This window comes from Topomyia yanbarensis, chromosome 3, assembly GCF_030247195.1.
Source record: "Topomyia yanbarensis strain Yona2022 chromosome 3, ASM3024719v1, whole genome shotgun sequence".
Classification (NCBI taxonomy): Eukaryota; Metazoa; Arthropoda; class Insecta; order Diptera; family Culicidae; genus Topomyia; species Topomyia yanbarensis.
The window spans coordinates 215735178-215753383 of NC_080672.1; positions in this window are offsets into that span (position 1 = coordinate 215735178).

Genomic DNA, 18206 nt, shown 5'->3' on the forward strand with positions numbered 1-18206 from the left:
CGAAAAAGGATCTTAAACCCAAAAAGGACCCCAAGCCCGAAAAAGGGGCCCAAGCCCGAAAAAAGACACCAAGCCCGAAAATGGACCCCAAACCCGAAAAAGACCACAAGCCCGCAAAAGGGCACCAAGCCTGAATAAGCTTCCCAAGCCCGAAAAAAGGCGACAAGCCCAAAAAAGGACACCAAACCACAAAAAAGGACCCCAAGCCCGAAAAAGACCCCAAGCCTGAAAAAGGACCCCAAGCCCGATAAAGGACGGTAATCCCAAAAAAGGACACCAAACCCGAAAAAGGACCCCAAGCCCGAAAAGGACCCCAAGTTCGAAAAAGACTAAGATCGAAAAAGACCCCAAGCCCGCAAAAGGATCCCAAACCCGAAAAAGTACTTTCAGCCCGAAAAAGGACTTCAAGCCCGAAAAAGGCCCCCAAGCCCGAAAAGGTCCCCAAGCCCGAAAAAGGACGACGAACCCAAAAAAGGATCCCAAGCTCGAAAAAGGACCCCAAGCCCGAAAAGGGACCCCAAGCCCGAAAAGGGACCCCAAGCCCGAAAAAGGACTTCAAGCCCGAAAGAGGATCCCAAGCCTGAAAAAGGACCCCAAGCCCAACAAAGAACCCCAAGCCCGAAAAAGGACCCCAAGCACAAAAAAGGATCCCAAAACCAAAATGGACCCCAAGTCCGAAACAGGGGCCCTAGCTCAAAAAAGGACACCAAGCCCGAAAAAGACCCCAAGCCCGAGAAAGGACCATATGTTCGAAAAGGGACCACAAGACTACAAGCCTGAAAGTGGACCCCAAGCCTGAAAAGAACCCCAAGCCCGAAAAACGACCACAAGCCCGAAAGAGGATCTTAAGCTTAAAAAATGACCCCAAACCCAACAAAGAACCTCAAGCCCGAAAAAGGACCCCAAGCACGAAAAAGGATCTTAAACCCAAAAAGGACCCCAAGCCCGAAAAAGGGGCCCAAGCCCGAAAAAAGACACCAAGTCCGAAAATGGACCCCAAACCCGAAAAAGACCACAAGCCCGCAAAAGGGCACTAAGCCTGAATAAGCTTCCCAAGCCCGAAAAAAGGCGACAAGCCCAAAAAAGGACACCAAACCCGCAAAGACCCCAAGCCTGAATAAGCTTCTAAGCCAGAAAAAGGACGACAAGCCCAAAAAAGGACCCCAAGCCCGAAAGAGGACCCCAAGACTGAAAATGCACCCCGAGCCCGAAAAACGACTACAAGCCAGAAAAAGCCTCCGAGCCCGAAAAAGACCACAAGCCAGAGAAAGGATTCCAAGCCAAAAAAGCGCCTCATGCCCGAAAAATGACGACAGGCATGAAAAAGGACCCCAAGCCCAAAAAAGGAGCAAAAGCCCGAAAAACGACTCCAAGTTCGAAAAACAACCCCAAGCCCGAAAAAAACCCCAAGCCCGAAAAACACCACAAGCCCGAAAAAGGACCAAGAACGAAAAAGGACCCCAAGCCAGAAAAAGGACCCCAAGCTCGAAAAAGTACCCAGAGCCCGAAAAAGACCACAACCCCCAAAAAGGGCCCAAGCCCGAAAAAGGACCCCAAGCCCGAAAAAGGACGACAATCCCAAAAAAAAACCCCAAGCCCGAAAAAGACCCCAAGCCCGAAAAAGACCCCAAGCCCGAAAAAGACCCGAAACCTGAAAAAGGACCCCAAGTTCGAAAAAGGACCCCAAGCACGAAAATGGACGACAATCCCAAACAGGGACCCCAAACTTAAAAAAGGACCCCAAGCCCGAAAAGGACCCCAAGTTCAAAAAAGTACCTTTAGCCCAAAAAAGGACTTCAAGCCCGACAAAGACCCCAAGCTCTAAAAGCACCCCAAGACCGAAAAAGACCACAAGCCCAAAAAAGGATCCCAAGTATGGAAAAGGACCACAAGCCCGATAAAGGTCACCAAGCCCGAAAAAGACCCCGAGCCCAAAAAAGTACCTCAAGCCCGAAAAAGGACCCCAATCCCGAAAAAGACCCCAAAACCGAAAATGGACCCCAATGCCGAAAAAGACCCCAAGCCCGAAAAAGTGGCCGAAGCGCGAAAATGGAACCCAAGCCTGAAAAAGCACCTCAAGCCTAAAAAAGGACCCCAAGCTCGAAAAAGGACCCAGAGCCCGAAAAAGACCACAAGCCCAAAAAACGGCCCCAAGCCCGAAAAAGGACCCCCAGCCCGAAAAAGGACGACAATGCCAAAAAAGGACCCCAAGCCCGCAAAAGACCCCAAGCCTGAAATAGGACCTCAAGTTTGAAAAAGGACCCCAAGCCCGAAAAAGGCTGACAATCCCAAAAAAGGAACCTAATCCCAAAAAAGGACCCCAACCACGAAAAAGACCCCAAGTTCGAAAAAGTACCTTCAGCTTAAAAATGGAAGTCAAGCCCGACAAAGACCCCAAGCTCTAAAAGCACCCCAAGATCGAAAAAGACCCCAAGCACAAAAAAGGACCCCAAGTTCGAAAAAGGACCGCAAGCCCGAAAAAGGTCACCAAGCCCGAAAAAGGTCACCAAGCCCGAAAGAGACCCCAAGCCCAAAAATGGACCCCAAGCCCGAAAAAGCACCACAAGCCCGAAAAAGGACCCCAAGCCCGAAAATGGACTACAAGCCGGAAAAAGTACCACAAGACTACAAGATTTAAAGATTACCCCAAGCCCGAAAAAGGACCACAAGCCCGAAAAATGAACCCAAGCCCGAAAAAGAACTAACCCCCGTAGAAGACCCCAAACCCGTAAAAGGACCCCAAGCACGAAAAAGTTTCCCAAGTCTGAAAAAGAACCCCAAGCCCGAAAAAGATCCCAAGCCCGAAAAAGACCACAACTCCGAAAAAGGACCCTAAGCCTTAAAAAGTACCCCAAGCCCAAAAAGGACCACAAACCCGCAAAAGGACACCAAGCCCGAAAAAGTACCCCAAGCACGATAAAGGACCCACGGAAAAGGAACCCAAGCCCGAAAAAGGACCCCTAGCCCGAAAAACGACACCAAGCCCGACAAAGAACCTCAATCCCGAAAAAGGCCCCAAGCCTGAAAAAGGATCCCATGTTTCAAAAAGGACCCCAAGCCCGAAAAAGGACCCCAAGCCACGGAAAAGGAACTCAAGCCTGAAAAGTGACCCCAAGCCCGAAAAAGGACCCCAAGCCCGAAAAGAACCATAAGCCCGAAAAAGGACCCCAAGTTCGAAAAAGAACCCAAGCCTGAAAAAAGATCCCAAGCCCGAAAAAGGACAACAAATCTACAAGCTTAAAAGATGACCCCAAGCCCGAAAAGGACCCCAAACCCGAAAAAGACCCCAAGCCCCGGAAAAGGAACACAAGTGAGAAAAGGGACCCCAAGCACAAAAAAAGATCCGAAGCCCGAAAAAAGATCACGAGCCCGCAAAAATGCACCAAGCCTAAAAAGCACACCAACCCGAAAAAGGACACGAAGCCCGGAAAAGCACGACATGCCCAAAAAAGGACCCAAAGATCCCAAACCCAAAAAGGACTACAAGCCCGGAAAATGATCCCAAGCCCGAAAAAGGACCCCAAGCCCGAAAAAGACCCCAAGCCCGAAAAAGTACCCCAAACCCGAAAAAGTACCTTCAGACCGAAAAAGGACTTCCAGCCTGAAAAAGACCCCAAGCTCGAAAACCACCCCAAGCCCGAAAAAGACCCCAAGACCAAAAAAGGACCCCAAGTTCGAAAAAGGACCCCAAGCCCGAAAAACGACACCAAGCCAGAAAAAGACCCAAAGCCCAAAAAAGTACCTCAAGCCCGAGTAGGACCTTAAGCCCGAAAAAGGACCCCAAGCCCGAAAAAGGACCCCAAGCCCGAAAAAGACCCCAAGCCCGAAAAAGGAGCCCCAAGCCCGAAAAAGGAGCCCAAGCCCGAAAAAGGGGACGAAAAAGGCCCCAAGCCCGAAAAAGGATCCCAAGCCGAAAAAGGAATCCAAGCCTGAAAAAGCACCCCAAGCCTGAAAAAGCACCCCATGCCCGAAAAAGGATAACAAGCCCTAAAAAGGACACCAAGCCCGAAAAAGGACCCAAAGTTCGAAAAAGGACCCCAAGCCCGAAAAAGCACCACAAGCCAGAAAAAGGACCACAAGACTAAAAGCTTGAAAGAGTACCCCAAGCCCGAAAAGGACTACAATCCCGAAAAAGGACTACAAGCCCGAAAAAGGACTCAAGCGTGAAAAAGACCCCAAGTCCGAAAAAGGACCCCAAGCCCGAAAAACGATCCCAAGCCTGAAAAAGAACCCCAAGCCCGAAAAAGACCACAAGCCCGAAAAAGGACCCCAAGCCTACAAAAGTACCTGAAGCCTGAAAAAGGACGACAAGCCCAAAAAGGACCCAAGCCCGAAAAAGGACACCAAGCCCGAAAGAGGAGCCCAAGCCCGATAAAGGGGCCGAAGCCCGTAAAAAATCACGAGCCCGCAAAAATGCACCTAGCGTGAACAAGCACACCAACCCTAAAACGGACACCAAGCCCGAAAAAAGACGACAAGCCCAAAAAAGGACTCCTAGCCCGAAAAAGGATCCATAACCCAAAAAGGATCCCAATCCAAAAAAATGACCCCAAACTCGAAAAAGGAACCCAAGCCCGAAAAGACCCCAAGCCCTAAAAAATATCACGAGCCCGCAAAAGTGCACCAAGCCTGAAAAAGCACACTAAGCCAGAAAAAGGACCCCAAGCCCGAAAAACACACCAAGCATGAAAAGGACCCTAAGCCCGAAAAAGGACCCCAAGCCCAACAAAGAACTTCAAGCCCGAAAAAGGATCCTAAGCCCAAATAAGGATCCCAAGCCCGACAAAGGACCACAAGCCCGAAAGAGGACCCCAAGCCCAAAAGAGGACCCTAAGATCGAAAAAGAACCCAAGCCTGAAAAAAGATCCCAATCTCAAAAAAGGACCACAAAACTGCAAGCTGAAAAGAGTACCCCATGCCCGAAAAAGGATCCCAAGCCCGAAAAAGAACTCCAAGCCCGAAAAAGGACATCAAGTTCGAAAAAGGGCCCCAAGTCCGAAAAAGGACCCCAAGCTTGAAAAGGACCCCAAGTTTGAAAATGACATCAAGATCGAAAAAGTACCCCATATCCGAAAAAGGTCCCCAAGCCCGAAAAGGCCCTCAAGCCCGAAAAAGGACGACAAGCCCAAAAAAGAATCCCAAGCCCGAAAAAGACACCAAGCCCAAAAAAGCACCCCAAGCTCGAAAAAGGACCCCAAGCCCGAAAAGGACTTCAAGCCCGAAAGAGGATCCCAAGCCTGAAAAAGGACCCCAATCCCAACAAAGAAACCCAAGCCCGAAAAAGGACCCCAAGCACAGAAACGATCCCAAACCCAAAATGGACCCCAAATCCGAAAATGGGACCCTAGCCCTAAAAAGTACCCCAAGCCCGTAAAAGGACCATATGTCCGAAAAGGGACCACAAGACTACAAGCCTGAAAGTGGACCCCAAGCTCGAAAAGGTCCCCAAGCCCGAAAAAGGACACCAAGCCCGAAAGAGGATCCCAAGCTTAAAAAATGACCCCAAGCCTGACAAAGAACACCAAGTCCGAAAAAGGACCCCAAGCACGAAAAAGGATCTTAAACCCAATAAGGACCCCAAGCCCGAAAAAGGGGCCCAAGCCAGAAAAAGGACCCCAAGCCCGAAAATGAACCCCAAGCCCGAAAAAGACAAGCCTGCAAAAGGACCCCAAGCCTGAATAAGTTTCCCAAGCCCGAAAATGGACCCCAAGCCCAAAAAAGGACCCCACGCCCGAAAAAAAGAACTCCAAGCCCGAAAAAGGACATCAAGTTCGAAAAAGGGCCCCAAGCCCGAAAAAGGACCCCAAGCTTGAAAAGGACCCCAAGTTTGAAAATGACATCAAGATCGAAAAAGTACCCCAAATCCGAAAAAGGCCCCCAAGCCCGAAAAGGCCCTCAAGCCCGTAAAAAGGACGACAAGCCCAAAAAAGAATCCCAAGCCCGAAAAAGACACCAAGCACAAAAAAGCACCCCAAGCTCGAAAAAGGACCCCAAGCCCGAAAAGGATTTCAAGCCCGAAAGAGGATCCCAAGCCTGAAAAAGGACCCCAATCCCAACAGAGAAACCCAAGCCCGAAAAAGGACCCCAAGCACAAAAACGATCCCAAACCCAAAATGGACCCCAAATCCGAAAATGGGACCCTAGACCTAAAAAGTACCCCAAGCCCGTAAAAGGACCATATGTCCGAAAAGGGACCACAAGACTACAAGCCTGAAAGTGGACCCCAAGCCCGAAAGAGGATCCCAAGCTTAAAAAATGACCCCAAGCCTGACAAAGAACACCAAGTCCGAAAAAGGACCCCAAGCACGAAAAAGGATCTTAAACCCAATAAGGACCCCAAGCCCGAAAAAGGGGCCCAAGCCAGAAAAAGGACCCCAAGCCCGAAAATGAACCCCAAGCCCGAAAAAGACAAGCCTGCAAAAGGACCCCAAGCCTGAATAAGTTTCCCAAGCCCCAAAAAGAAAAAGACCCCAAGCCTGAATAAGCTTCCAAGCCCGAAAAAGGACGACAAGCCCAAAAAAGGACCCTAATCCCGAAAATGTCAACAAGACCGAAAGAGGACCCCAAGCCTGATAAAGCAGGGTCCGCCCAAAGAACAACTACAAGCCCGAAAAAGACCCCAAGCCCGAAAAAGACCACAAGCCAGAGAAAGGACCCCAAGCCAAAAAAAAACGCCTCAAGCCCGAAAAATGACGACAAGACTAAAAGCTTGAAAGAGTACCCCAAGTCCGAAAAGGACTACAATCCCGAAAAAGGACTACAAGCCCGAAAAAGGACCCAAGCGTGAAAAAGACCCCAAGTCCGAAAAAGGACCCCAAGCCCGAAAAACGATCCCTAGCCTGAAAAAGAACCCCAAGCCCGAAAAAGACCACAAGCCCGAAAAAGGACCCCAAGCCTACAAAAGTACCTGAAGCCTGAAAAAGGACGACAAGCCCAAAAAGGACCCAGGCCCGAAAAAGGACACCAAGCCCGAAAGAGGAGCCCAAGCCCAATAAAGGGGCCGAAGCCCGTAAAAAATCACGAGCCCGCAAAAATGCACCTAGCCTGAACAAGCACACCAACCCTAAAACGGCCACTAAGCCAGAAAAAGGACCCCAAGCCCGAAAAACACACCAAGCATGAAAAGGACCCTAAGCCCGAAAAAGGACCCCAAGCCCAACAAAGAACTTCAAGCCCGAAAAAGGATCCTAAGCCCAAATAAGGATCCCAAGCCCGATAAAGGACCACAAGCCCGAAAGAGGACCCCAAGCCCAAAAGAGGACCCTAAGATCGAAAAAGAACCCAAGCCTGAAAAAAGATCCCAATCTCAGAAAAGGACCACAAAACTGCAAGCTGAAAAGAGTACCCCATGCCCGAAAAAGGATCCCAAGCCCGAAAAAGAACTCCAAGCCCGAAAAAGGACATCAAGTTCGAAAAAGGGCCCCAAGCCCGAAAAAGGACCCCAAGCTTGAAAAGGACCCCAAGTTTGAAAATGACATCAAGATCGAAAAAGTACCCCAAATCCGAAAAAGGCACCCAAGCCCGAAAAGGCCCTCAAGCCCGAAAAAGGACGACAAGCCCAAAAAAGAATCCCAAGCCCGAAAAAGACACCAAGCCCAAAAAAGCACCCCAAGCTCGAAAAAGGACCCCAAGCCCGAAAAGGACTTCAAGCCCGAAAGAGGATCCCAAGCCTGAAAAAGGACCCCAATCCCAACAAAGAAACCCAAGCCCGAAAAAGGACCCCAAGCACAAAAACGATCCCAAACCCAAAATGGACCCCAAATCCGAAAATGGGACCCTAGCCCTAAAAAGTACCCCAAGCCCGTAAAAGGACCATATGTCCGCAAAGGGACCACAAGACTACAAGCCTGAAAGTGGACCCCAAGCTCGAAAAGGTCCCTAAGCCCGAAAAAGGACCTCAAGCCCGAAAGAGGATCCCAAGCTTAAAAAATGACCCCAAGCCTGACAAAGAACACCAAGTCCGAAAAAGGACCCCAAGCACGAAAAAGGATCTTAAACCCAATAAGGACCCCAAGCCCGAAAAAGGGGCCCAAGCCAGAAAAAGGACCCCAAGCCCGAAAAAGATCCCAAGCCCGAAAAAGACCACAAGCCCGAAAAAGTACCCAAGCCAGAAAAAATACCCCAAGCCCAAAAAGGACTCCAAGCACGAAATAAGACACCAAGCCCGAAAAAGGACCCTAAGTTCGAAAAAGGACGTAAGCCTGAAAAAAAATCCAAAGTCCGAAAAAGGACAACAAATCCACAAGCCTGAAAGAGGACCCCAAGCCTGAAGAGGACCCCAAGCCCAAAAAAAGGACCCCAAGCCTGAAAAAGGACCGCAAGCCCCGGAAAAGGAACCCAAGCCAGAAAAGGGACCCCAAGCCCGAAAAAGACCCCTAACCCGAAAAAGGACACCAAGCCCGACAAAGAACCCCAAGCCCGAAAAAGGACCCCGAGCCCGAAAAAGGATCCCATGTTTCAAAAACGACCCCAAGCCCGAAAAAGGACCCCAAGCCCCGGAAAAGGAACCCAAACCTGAAAAGGGATGCCAAGCCCGAAAAAGAACCCCAAGCCCGAAAAAGAACCTCAAGTTCGATAAAGAACCCAAGCCTGAAAAAAGATCCCAAGCCTGAAAATGACAACAAATCTTCAAGCTTAAAAGAGGACCCCAAGCCCGGAAAGGACCCCAAGCCCCGGAAAAGGAATACAAGCGAGAAAAGGGACCCCCAACACAAAAAAGTTTCCGAAGCCCGAAAAAAGATCACGAGCCCGCAAAAGTGCACCAAGCCTGAAAAAGCACACCAACCCGAAAAAGGACACGAAGGCCGAAAAAAAAGGACAAGCACAAAAAATGACCCCAAGCCCGAAAAAGACCGTAAGCCCGAAAAAAGATCCCAAACCCAAAAAGGACTACAAGCCCGAAGAAGGACCCCAAGCCCGGAAAAGACCCCAAGTTCGAAAAAGACTCCAAGATCGAAAAAGACCCCAAGCCCGAAAAAAAACCACAAACCCGAAAAAGTAACTTCAGCCCGAAAAAGGACTTCAAGCTCGAAAAAGACATTTAGCTCGAAAAGCACCCCAAGCCCGAAAAAGACCCCAAGCCCAAAAAAGGACCCCAAGTTCGAAAAAGGACCCCAAGCCCGAAAAAGACCCCAAGACCAAAAAAGTACCTCAAGCCCGAAAAAGTACCCCAATCCCGAAAAAGACCCCAAGCCCGAAAAAGGAGGCCTAGCCCGAAGAAAAGCCGAAGCCCGAAAAAGCACCCCAAGCCCGAAAAAGGACAACAAGCCCTTAAAAGGACACCAAGCCCGAAAAAGGACCCCAAGCCCGCAAAAGCACCACAAGCCCGAAATAGGACACCAAGCCCGAAAAAGGACCCCAAGCCCGAAAAAGGACCCAAACCCGAATAAGACCCCAAGTCCGAAATGGACCCCAAACCCGAAAACGATCCCAAGCCCGAAAAAGACCACAACCCCGAAAAAGGAAACCCCCAAGCCTAAAAAAGTAACTGAAGCCTGAAAAAGGACGACAAGCCCAAAAAGGACCCCAAGCCCGAAAAAGGACACCAAGCCCGAAAAAGGACCCCAAGCTCGAAAAAGAACCTAAGCCTGAGAAAAGATCCCAAGCCCGAAAATGGACAACAAATCTACAAGCCGGAAAAAGGACCCCGAAAAGGACCCCAAGCCCGAAAAGGACCCCAAGCCCGAATAAGGACCACAAGCCCGAAAAAGGACCGAAAAAGGAACCCAAGCCAGAAAAGGGACCCCAAGCACAAAAAAGGAACCCTAGCCCAAAAAAGGACACCAGGCCCGACAAAGAACCCCAAGGCCGAAAAGGGACCCCAAGCCTGAAAAAGGATCCCACGTTTCAAAAAGGAACCCAAGCCCGAAAAAGGACCCCAAGCCCCGGAAAAGGAACCCAAGCCTGAAAAGGGACCCCAAGCCCGAAAAAGGACCCCAAGCCCGAATAAGGACCCCAAGCCCGAAAAAGGACCCCAAGTTCGAAAAAGAACCCAAGTCTGAAAAAATATCCCAAGCCCGAAAATAACAACAAATCTACAAGCTTAACAGAGGACCCCTAGCCCGAAAAGGACCCCAAGCCCGAAAAAGGACTCCAAGCCCCGCAAAACTAACCCAAGCCGGAAAAAGGACCCCAAGCCCAGCAAAGGATCCTAAGCCCGAAAAAAGATCACGTGCATGCAAAAGTGCACCAAGCCTGAAAAAGCACAACAACCCTAGAAAGGACACCAAGCCCGAAAAAGGACAAGCCCAAAAAGGACCCCAAGCCCGAAAAAGTACCTCAAGCCCAAAAAGGACCCCAAGCCCGAAAAATGATCCCAAGCCCGAAAAAGGACCCCAAGCCCAAAAAAGACCCCAAGTTCGAAAAAAGATCACGAGCCCGCAAAAGTGCACCAAGCCTGAAAAACACACTAAGCCAGAAAAAGGACCCCAAGCCCGAAAAAACACATCAATCATGAAAAGGACCCTAAGCCCGAAAAAGGACCCCAAGCCCAACAAAGAACTTCAAACCCGAAAAAAGATCCTAAGCGCAAATAAGGATCCCAAGCCCGAAAAAAGACCACAAACCCAAAAGAGGACCCCAAGCCAGAAAGAGGACCCTAAGATCGAAAAAGAACCCAAGACTGAAAAAAGATCCCACGCCCAAAAAAGGACCACAAAACTACAAGCTGGAAAGAGGACCCCAAGCACGAAAAGGGATCCCAAGCCCGAAAAAGAACTCCAAGCCACAAAAAGGTACCCAAGCCCGAAAAAGGACCCCAAGCCCGAAAAGTGTCCCAAGTTCGAAAAGGACCCCAAGCCCGAAAAAATATTTCAAGCCCGAAAAAGGACCCCAAGATAGAAAAAGGACCCCAAACCCGAAAAAGAACCCCAAGCCCGAAAAAGGACCCAAAGCCCGAAAAATACCCCAAGCCCAAAAAAGGACTTTAATCCCGAAAAGGACTCCAAGCTTGAAAATGGTACTCAAGCCCGAAAAAGGACCCCAAGCCCGAAAAGGAACCCCAAGAACGAAAAATGTCCCAAATTCGGAAAGGACCCGAAGCCCGGAAAAGGATTACAAGCCCGAAAAAGTACCTCAAGCCCGAAAAAGGTCCCCAAACCCGAAAAAGGACCCCAAGCCCGAAAAAGACCCCAAGCCCAAAAAAGAACTCCAATCCCGAAAAGGACTCCAAGCCCGAAACAGGTACCTAAGCCCGAATAAGGATCCCAAACCCGAAAAAGGTCCCAAGCCCGAAAAGTGTCCCAAGTTCGGAAAAGACCCCAAGCCCGAAAAAATGACCCCAAGCCCGAAAAATGATACCAACCCCGAAAAAGGACCCCAAGCCCGATAAAGTCCACAAGCACGAAAACGGACCCCAAGCCCGAAAAATACCATAAGCCCGATGAAGGACCACAAGACTACAAAGCTGAAAAAGGACCCCAAGCCTAAAAAAGGACCTCAAGCCCGAAAAAGGAACCCAAGCCCGAAAAAGGACCCCAAGCTTGAAAAAGCACCCCAAGCCCGAAAAAAGGACTCCAATCCCGAAAAGGACTCCAAGCCCGAAAAAGGTACCTAAGTCCGAAAAAGAACCCCAAGCGCGAAGAAGAACCCCAAGCCCGAAAAGTGTCCCAAGTTTGAAATAATCATTGCCCCCCTGGTTATAAGCCATTATGACCCCCAGATCGAAAAAGGACCCCAAACTCAAAAAAGACCCCAAACCCGAAAAAAGACCCCAAATCAGAAAAAAGTCCCCAAGCCCGAAAAAGGCCACCAAGCCCGCAAAAGGACCCCAATCCCGCAAAAGAACCACAAGCCCGAAATAGGACACTAACCCCGAAAACGACCCCAAGCCTGAAAAAGGATCCCAAGCCCGTAAAAGGACCCCAAACCCGAAAATGGACCCCAAGCCCGAAGAAGGACTCCAAGCCCGTAAAAGGATCCCAAGCCCGAAAAAGGACCCCAAGCCCGAAAAATGGCCCCAAGCCTGAAAACGCACCCTAAGCACGAAAAAGCACGACAAGCCTAAATAATGACCCCAGGCCCGAAAAAGACCCCAAGGCCCGAAAAAGACCCCAAGGCCCGAAAAAGGATCCCAACCTCGAAAAAGCACTCCAAGCACGAAAAAGGACTCCAAGTTCGAAAAGGACCCCAAGCCCAAAAAAGGACTTCAAGCCAGATAAAGTACCTCAAGCCCGAAAAAGGACCCTAAGCCAGGAAAAGGACCCCACGCCTAAAAAAGGACCCCAAGCCCGAAAAAGACCCCAAGCCCAAAAAAGGACTCCAATCCCGAAAAGGACTCCAAGCCCCAAAAAGGTACCCAAGCCCGAAAAAGAACCCCAAGCCCGCAAAGTGTCCCAAGTTCGAAAAGGACCCCAAGCTAGAAAAAGGAGTTCAAGCCCGAAAAAGTACCTCAAGCCCGAAAAAGGACCCCAAACCAGAAAAAGGACCCCAAGCCCGAAAAGGACCCCAAGCCCGAAAAAGACCCCAAGCCCAAAAAAAGACTCCAATCCCGAAAAGGACTCCAAGCCCGAAAAAGGTACCCAAGCCCGAAAAAGGACCACAAGCCCGAAAAAGAACCCCAAGAACGAAAAGTGTCCTAAGTTAGAAAAGGACCCGAAGCCCGAAAAAGGATTTCAAGCCCGAAAAAGTACCTCAAGCCCGAAAAAGGACCCCAAGCCAGAAAAAGGACCCCAAACCCAAAAAAGGACCCCAAGCCCGAAAAAGACCCCAAGCCCAAAAAAGGGCTCCAAGCCCGAAAAAGGTACCCAAGCCCGAAAAAGGAACCCCAAGCCCGAAAAAGGACCCCAAGCCCTAAAAGTGTCCCAAGTTCGAAAAAGACCCCAAGCCCGAAAAATGTCCCCAACCCCGAAAAAGGACCCTAAGCCCGATGAAGCACACAAGCCCGACAAAGACCCCAAGCCCAAAAAAGGACTCCAATCCCGAAAAGGACTCCAAGCCCGAAAAAGGTAACCAAGCCCGAAAAAGGACCCCAAGCCCGAAAAAGGACCCCAATCCCGAAAAGTGTCCCAAGTTCGAAAAAGACCCCAAGCCCGAAAAATGACCTCAACCCCGAAAAAGGACTCCTAGCACGATAGAGACCACAAGCACGAAAAAGAACCCCAAGCCCGAAAAAGACCATAAGCCCGATAAAGGACCACAAGACTACAAGCCTGAAAAAGGACCCCAAGCCTGAAAAAGGACCTCAAGCCCGAAAAAGGACCACAAGCCCGAAAAAGGACCCCAAGCTTGAAAGAGCACCCCAAGCCCGAAAAAAGGACTCCAATCCCGAAAAGGGCTCCAAGCCCGAAAAAGGTACCCAAGCCCGAAAAAGGACCCCAAGCCCGAAAAAGGACCCCGAGCCCGAAAAGTGTCCCAAGTTCGAAATATTCATTGCCCCCCAGGGTATAAGCCATTATGACCCCAAGATCGAAAATGTTCCCCAAGCCCAAAAAAGACCCCAAACCCGAAAAAAGACCCCAAATCCGAAAAAGGTCCCCAAGCCCGAAAAAGGCCACCAAGGCCGAAAAGGGACACCAAGCCCGAAAAAGACACCAACCCCGAAGAACGACCCCAAGCCTGAAAAAGGATCCCAAGCCCGTAAAAGGACCCCAAACCCGAAAATGGACCCCAAGCCCGAAGAAGGACTCCAAGCCCGTAAAAGGATCCAAAGCCCGAAGAAGGACTCCAAGCCCGAAAAAGGACCGCAAGCCTGAAAAATGGCCCCAAGCCTGAAAACGCACCCCAAGCCCGAAAAAGCACGACAAGCTTAAATAAGGACCCCAAGCCCGAAAAAGACCCCAAGGTCCGAAGAAGGATCCCAACCTCGAAAAAAGACCCCAAGCACGAAAAAGGACTCCAAGTTCGAAAAGGACCCCAAGCCCGAAAAAGCACTTCAAGCCCGATAAAGTACCTCAAGCCCGAAAAAGGACCCCAAGCCAGGAAAAGGACCCCAAGCCCGAAAAAGACCCCAAGCCCAAAAAAGAACTCCAATCCCGAAAAGGACTCCAAGCCCCAAAAAGGTACCCTAGACCGAAAAAGGACCCCAAGCTCGAAAAGTGTCCCAAGTTCGAAAAGGACCCCAAGCTCGAAAAAAGGATTTCAAGCCCGAAAAAGTACCTCAAGCCCGAAAAAGAACCGCAGACCAGAAAAAGGACCCCAAGCCCGAAAAAGGACCCCAAGCCCAAAACAGGACTCCAATCCCGAAAAGGACTCCAAGCCCGAAAAAGGTACCCAAGCCCAAAAAAGGACCCCAAGCCCGAAAAAGAACCCCAAAAACGAAAAGTTTCCTAAGTTCGAAAAGGACCCGAAGCCCGAAAAAGGATTTCAAGCCCGAAAAAGTACCTCAAGCCCGAAAAAGGACCCCAAGCCAGAAAAAGGACCCCAAACCCAAAAAAGGACCCTAAGCCGGAAAAGACCCCAAGCCCAAAAAAGGACTCCAATCCCGAAAAGGACTCCAAGTCCGAAAAAGTTACCCAAGTCCGAAAAAGGACCCCAAGCCCGCAAAAGGACCCCAAGCCCGAAAAAGGACTCTAAGACCGATAAAGACTACAAGCACGAAAAAGGACCCCAATCCCGAAAAAGACCATAAGCCCGATAAAGGACCACAAGACTACAAGCCAGAAAAAGGACCTCAACCTCGAAAAAGGACCACAAGCCCGAAAAAGGACCCCATGCCTGAAAAAGCATCCCAAGCCCGAAAAAAGGACTTCAAGCCCGAAAAAGGACCCTGTTCCGACTGCACTGTACCAGATGGGGTATGTTCGGACTAGCGACAGCGAACTTGTCAAACGACTGACGTCTCATCGCGATACGAACCGACTGTCAAGAGATGACTGGAGATCTAGAAAGATCGGCGAACACGTGGGGACTCTAGCATCTGAATATTTGCCTATTTAATTTTTCTGGAATAGATTATTATTTTGCAGCCTTCATTGTTGTATATTGCGTTGAATTTGGTAGTGTTCAGTACGCTGCAGGTACAGGTAAAATAAGCCACCGAATTAAATTAGGCAGCAGAAAATGTATACCATTTTCATTGCCCCCAGGTTATAAGCCATTATATAGGGAGATTATTAAGTTAACTGAAGTGTGAATTGCTCAGGAGACTAACGTAAGTCGACAATAATATGTATTTATTTATTTATTTATATATAGGTCTTCGACTATTAATCGCACAGACTGGCTTATCAACTAATCCTAATACTAAAAGTACATCTTGCAACATTAAAATCGAAAAAACATAAAACTTGATTAAACACACGACAACATACATTTAACGGGTTGTTTCGTCCGAATTGTGTACGGCACAACGGTAAACGGAAAAAGTCCACTTGGCGTGTTTGTCTTCTAGGTGCATTGAAATTATGTTGACCCAAGAGTTGGCTGCTTTCAATGTTCCCGTCCAGGATGTCGAAAATAAGCATTCGTTGATGTTTTATTCTCCTGTCAGCAAGCGTAGGCAGGTGGATTAATGCGCAACGTTGCACATACGGCGGTAAACGAACTGGGTCGGTACAAGGTAAAAGGCGAAGAGCATACCTGATGAAACATTTCTGCACCCTCTCAATGCTGTTAATGTGGACACCGTGATAAGGAGCCCAAACAGGAACGGCATGCTCCAAGATGCTGCGTACAAGCGAACAATAAAGCGTTTTCAAACTGTACACATTCTGGAACGACTGAGTGTTTCGCCTTAAAAATCCTAACATGCAGAAAGCCTTGGCGGTAGTAGACGCTACATGCTCGGAGAAAGTTAACTTGCTGTCCAAATAAACTCCCAAATCTTTGACGACGAAGTTGCGGTGTACGTTGGCTGACGACATTTTATAGTTAAACATGTTCGGTGATAGGATCCGAGTGAATGTAATCACGCTGCATTTTTCTATATTCACCTCCATTCCATTGATGGTGCACCAATTTAACAAAGCGTCAATGTCTAGCTGAAGTAATTTACAATCCTCCAAAGATTTTATAAGTCGGTAGAATTTCAAATCATCGGCAAACATAGATTTCGGAGATTTCAAAACCGTGCCAAGATCATTTATAAACAAAATGAAGAGCAATGGTCCAAGATGACTGCCTTGTGGCACACCAGAACAGATATCAAAAGGCGTAGAAAGTGTATCGCCTAATCGAACAAAGGCGCTTCGTCCTGCGAGATAAGAAGCAATCCAATCCGTTAACCAGTCCGGAAATCCAATGCGTTTAAGCTTCTTGACAGCAAGGCTATGCGAAACACGGTCGAAGGCCTTTGACAAGTCAACATAAATGGAATCAACTTGTTGTCGCTTGTCAAGTTTGTCGATGATGGTGGATGCATACGCTATAAGGTTTTTGGTTGTAGATCGTTTACTGACGAAGCCATGTTGTTCCTCAACGATTATATGACGCACGGACTGATAAACAATGTCGTATATCAATCGTTCAAATACCTTCGGGAGGCAGCTGAGAATCGATATCGCCCGATAGTTCTCCACATCATGAACGCTACCACTCTTGTGCACAGGTGTGATAGCAGCAGATTTCCAGTAACTAGGAAAAACAGCGTCAGTCAACGATCGATTGAAAATAACGGACACTGGCAATGCGAGAGAGTCCGCACAGTTTTGGATGAACGATGGTGGTAAATGATCGGGTCCCGCTCCTTTGGACGCATCTAAAGACTGCAACTTGACGAGAACATCCTCACGAGAGGAAATAATATGAGATAAATTCAGGTTGTGCAGCGGCAAAATGTTCAGGTACGATTCCAACAAAAGTGGTGAGTTATTACTTAACACGCTTTGGAAGAAAGTCGAGAACATGTTTGCGGCATCCAATGACGTAGCAGCCGAACTTCCTTTATAGCGAACATTAAGGGGTATTCCTTTCGAGCTCCTACGACTGATGACGAACAACCAGAAGGATTTAGGATCACGTTGAATATTGCTTTCGATGCGTTGAATATAGTTGCGATAGCATTGTGCATGCAAATTGTTGTATTGACCCTCCAAATCACGGAGTTCGGCTTTGTGCAATGTGCTCCTGGACTTCAGGTATCTTTTCCTCGCTTTCCTTACACGGTTTTTAAAGTTTTTCAATTCCGCATCAAACCATGGCTGATTCTCCCTTCTCCTAGTACGCGCTCTAATTGGAACAATTCGTCGCATTATTTCGTAAAGTGTGTCATAAAACACAGTGACAGCATCATCAACCGAACCAGCAGTAAGAATTTCGTCCCATTGAATATTCACTACCTCAGAATTCAACGCTGAAAGATCACACCGATTGAAGTCAAAATCGCAATCGACTGCAGTATCGACACATTCCGTATCCAAATCTAATATCATTATGAACGGTCTGTGATGTGAATCAACTCTCATCAACGGCAAAGGGGGCTCAGTTAGCTCAAACATGCTCGGCTCATTAACAAAAGCAAGATCAAGTAATCTATTGTTGTCATTTTCGAGATAATTGATTTGTTTCAATCCGGAAGAAACAACAAATTCAACAAGAGACACTTCTCGTTCAGAGGTTGCATTGCTGGGTAGAAAAGCACCTATATCATTCTGATTCCTATACTTACAGTAATAAAACTATTATAGCTTTGAGTTTCTCAAACATAAACGGTTGCTGCAAAGGGCTTCTTTCATTTCAACATTCTCAAAGGTTATGGTCGGTCGCAACTGTTCGGAATGGCGACAAGTAGAAATATGACCGAAGGATCAATTGATGAAGCGGACGGGCATGATTGCGGTGGGTGTACCGAGCCAAACTCAGCCGACACGGGTATGGTACAGTGCGACGAATGCCTTGTCTGGTACCACCTTATGTGCGCCGGAGTGTCTCCGGGGCTATCGAGCCGCCCGTGGTACTGCTCAAATTGCCCTACCATCCCAGCGAATAAAAAGGGTGAAAAAAGTCCGCCAAAACGAAACCTAAGATCGATCCGGATGTAAAGAGCAATACAAGTCGCAAATTGACCCGACCCGGTCATCCAGTTGTCATTGTCGAAAAAATCCCACCAAATCCGCAAACCCCTTTGAAAATTCCGTCTGTTCTGAAATCCGCTAGCCAGCTTACGAGTTCGGTGCGATCTACACCATCATCAGCTCGTGCTCGAAATCAATTAGCCTTGAAGCGATTGGAAGAGGAGAACAAGTTGGCGGAGGAAAAGTTCAAGGAAAAGGAATGACGCCTGGCGGAAGATAAGGCAATTCAGGACAGAGAACGGGAGCTAAGAAAACAAA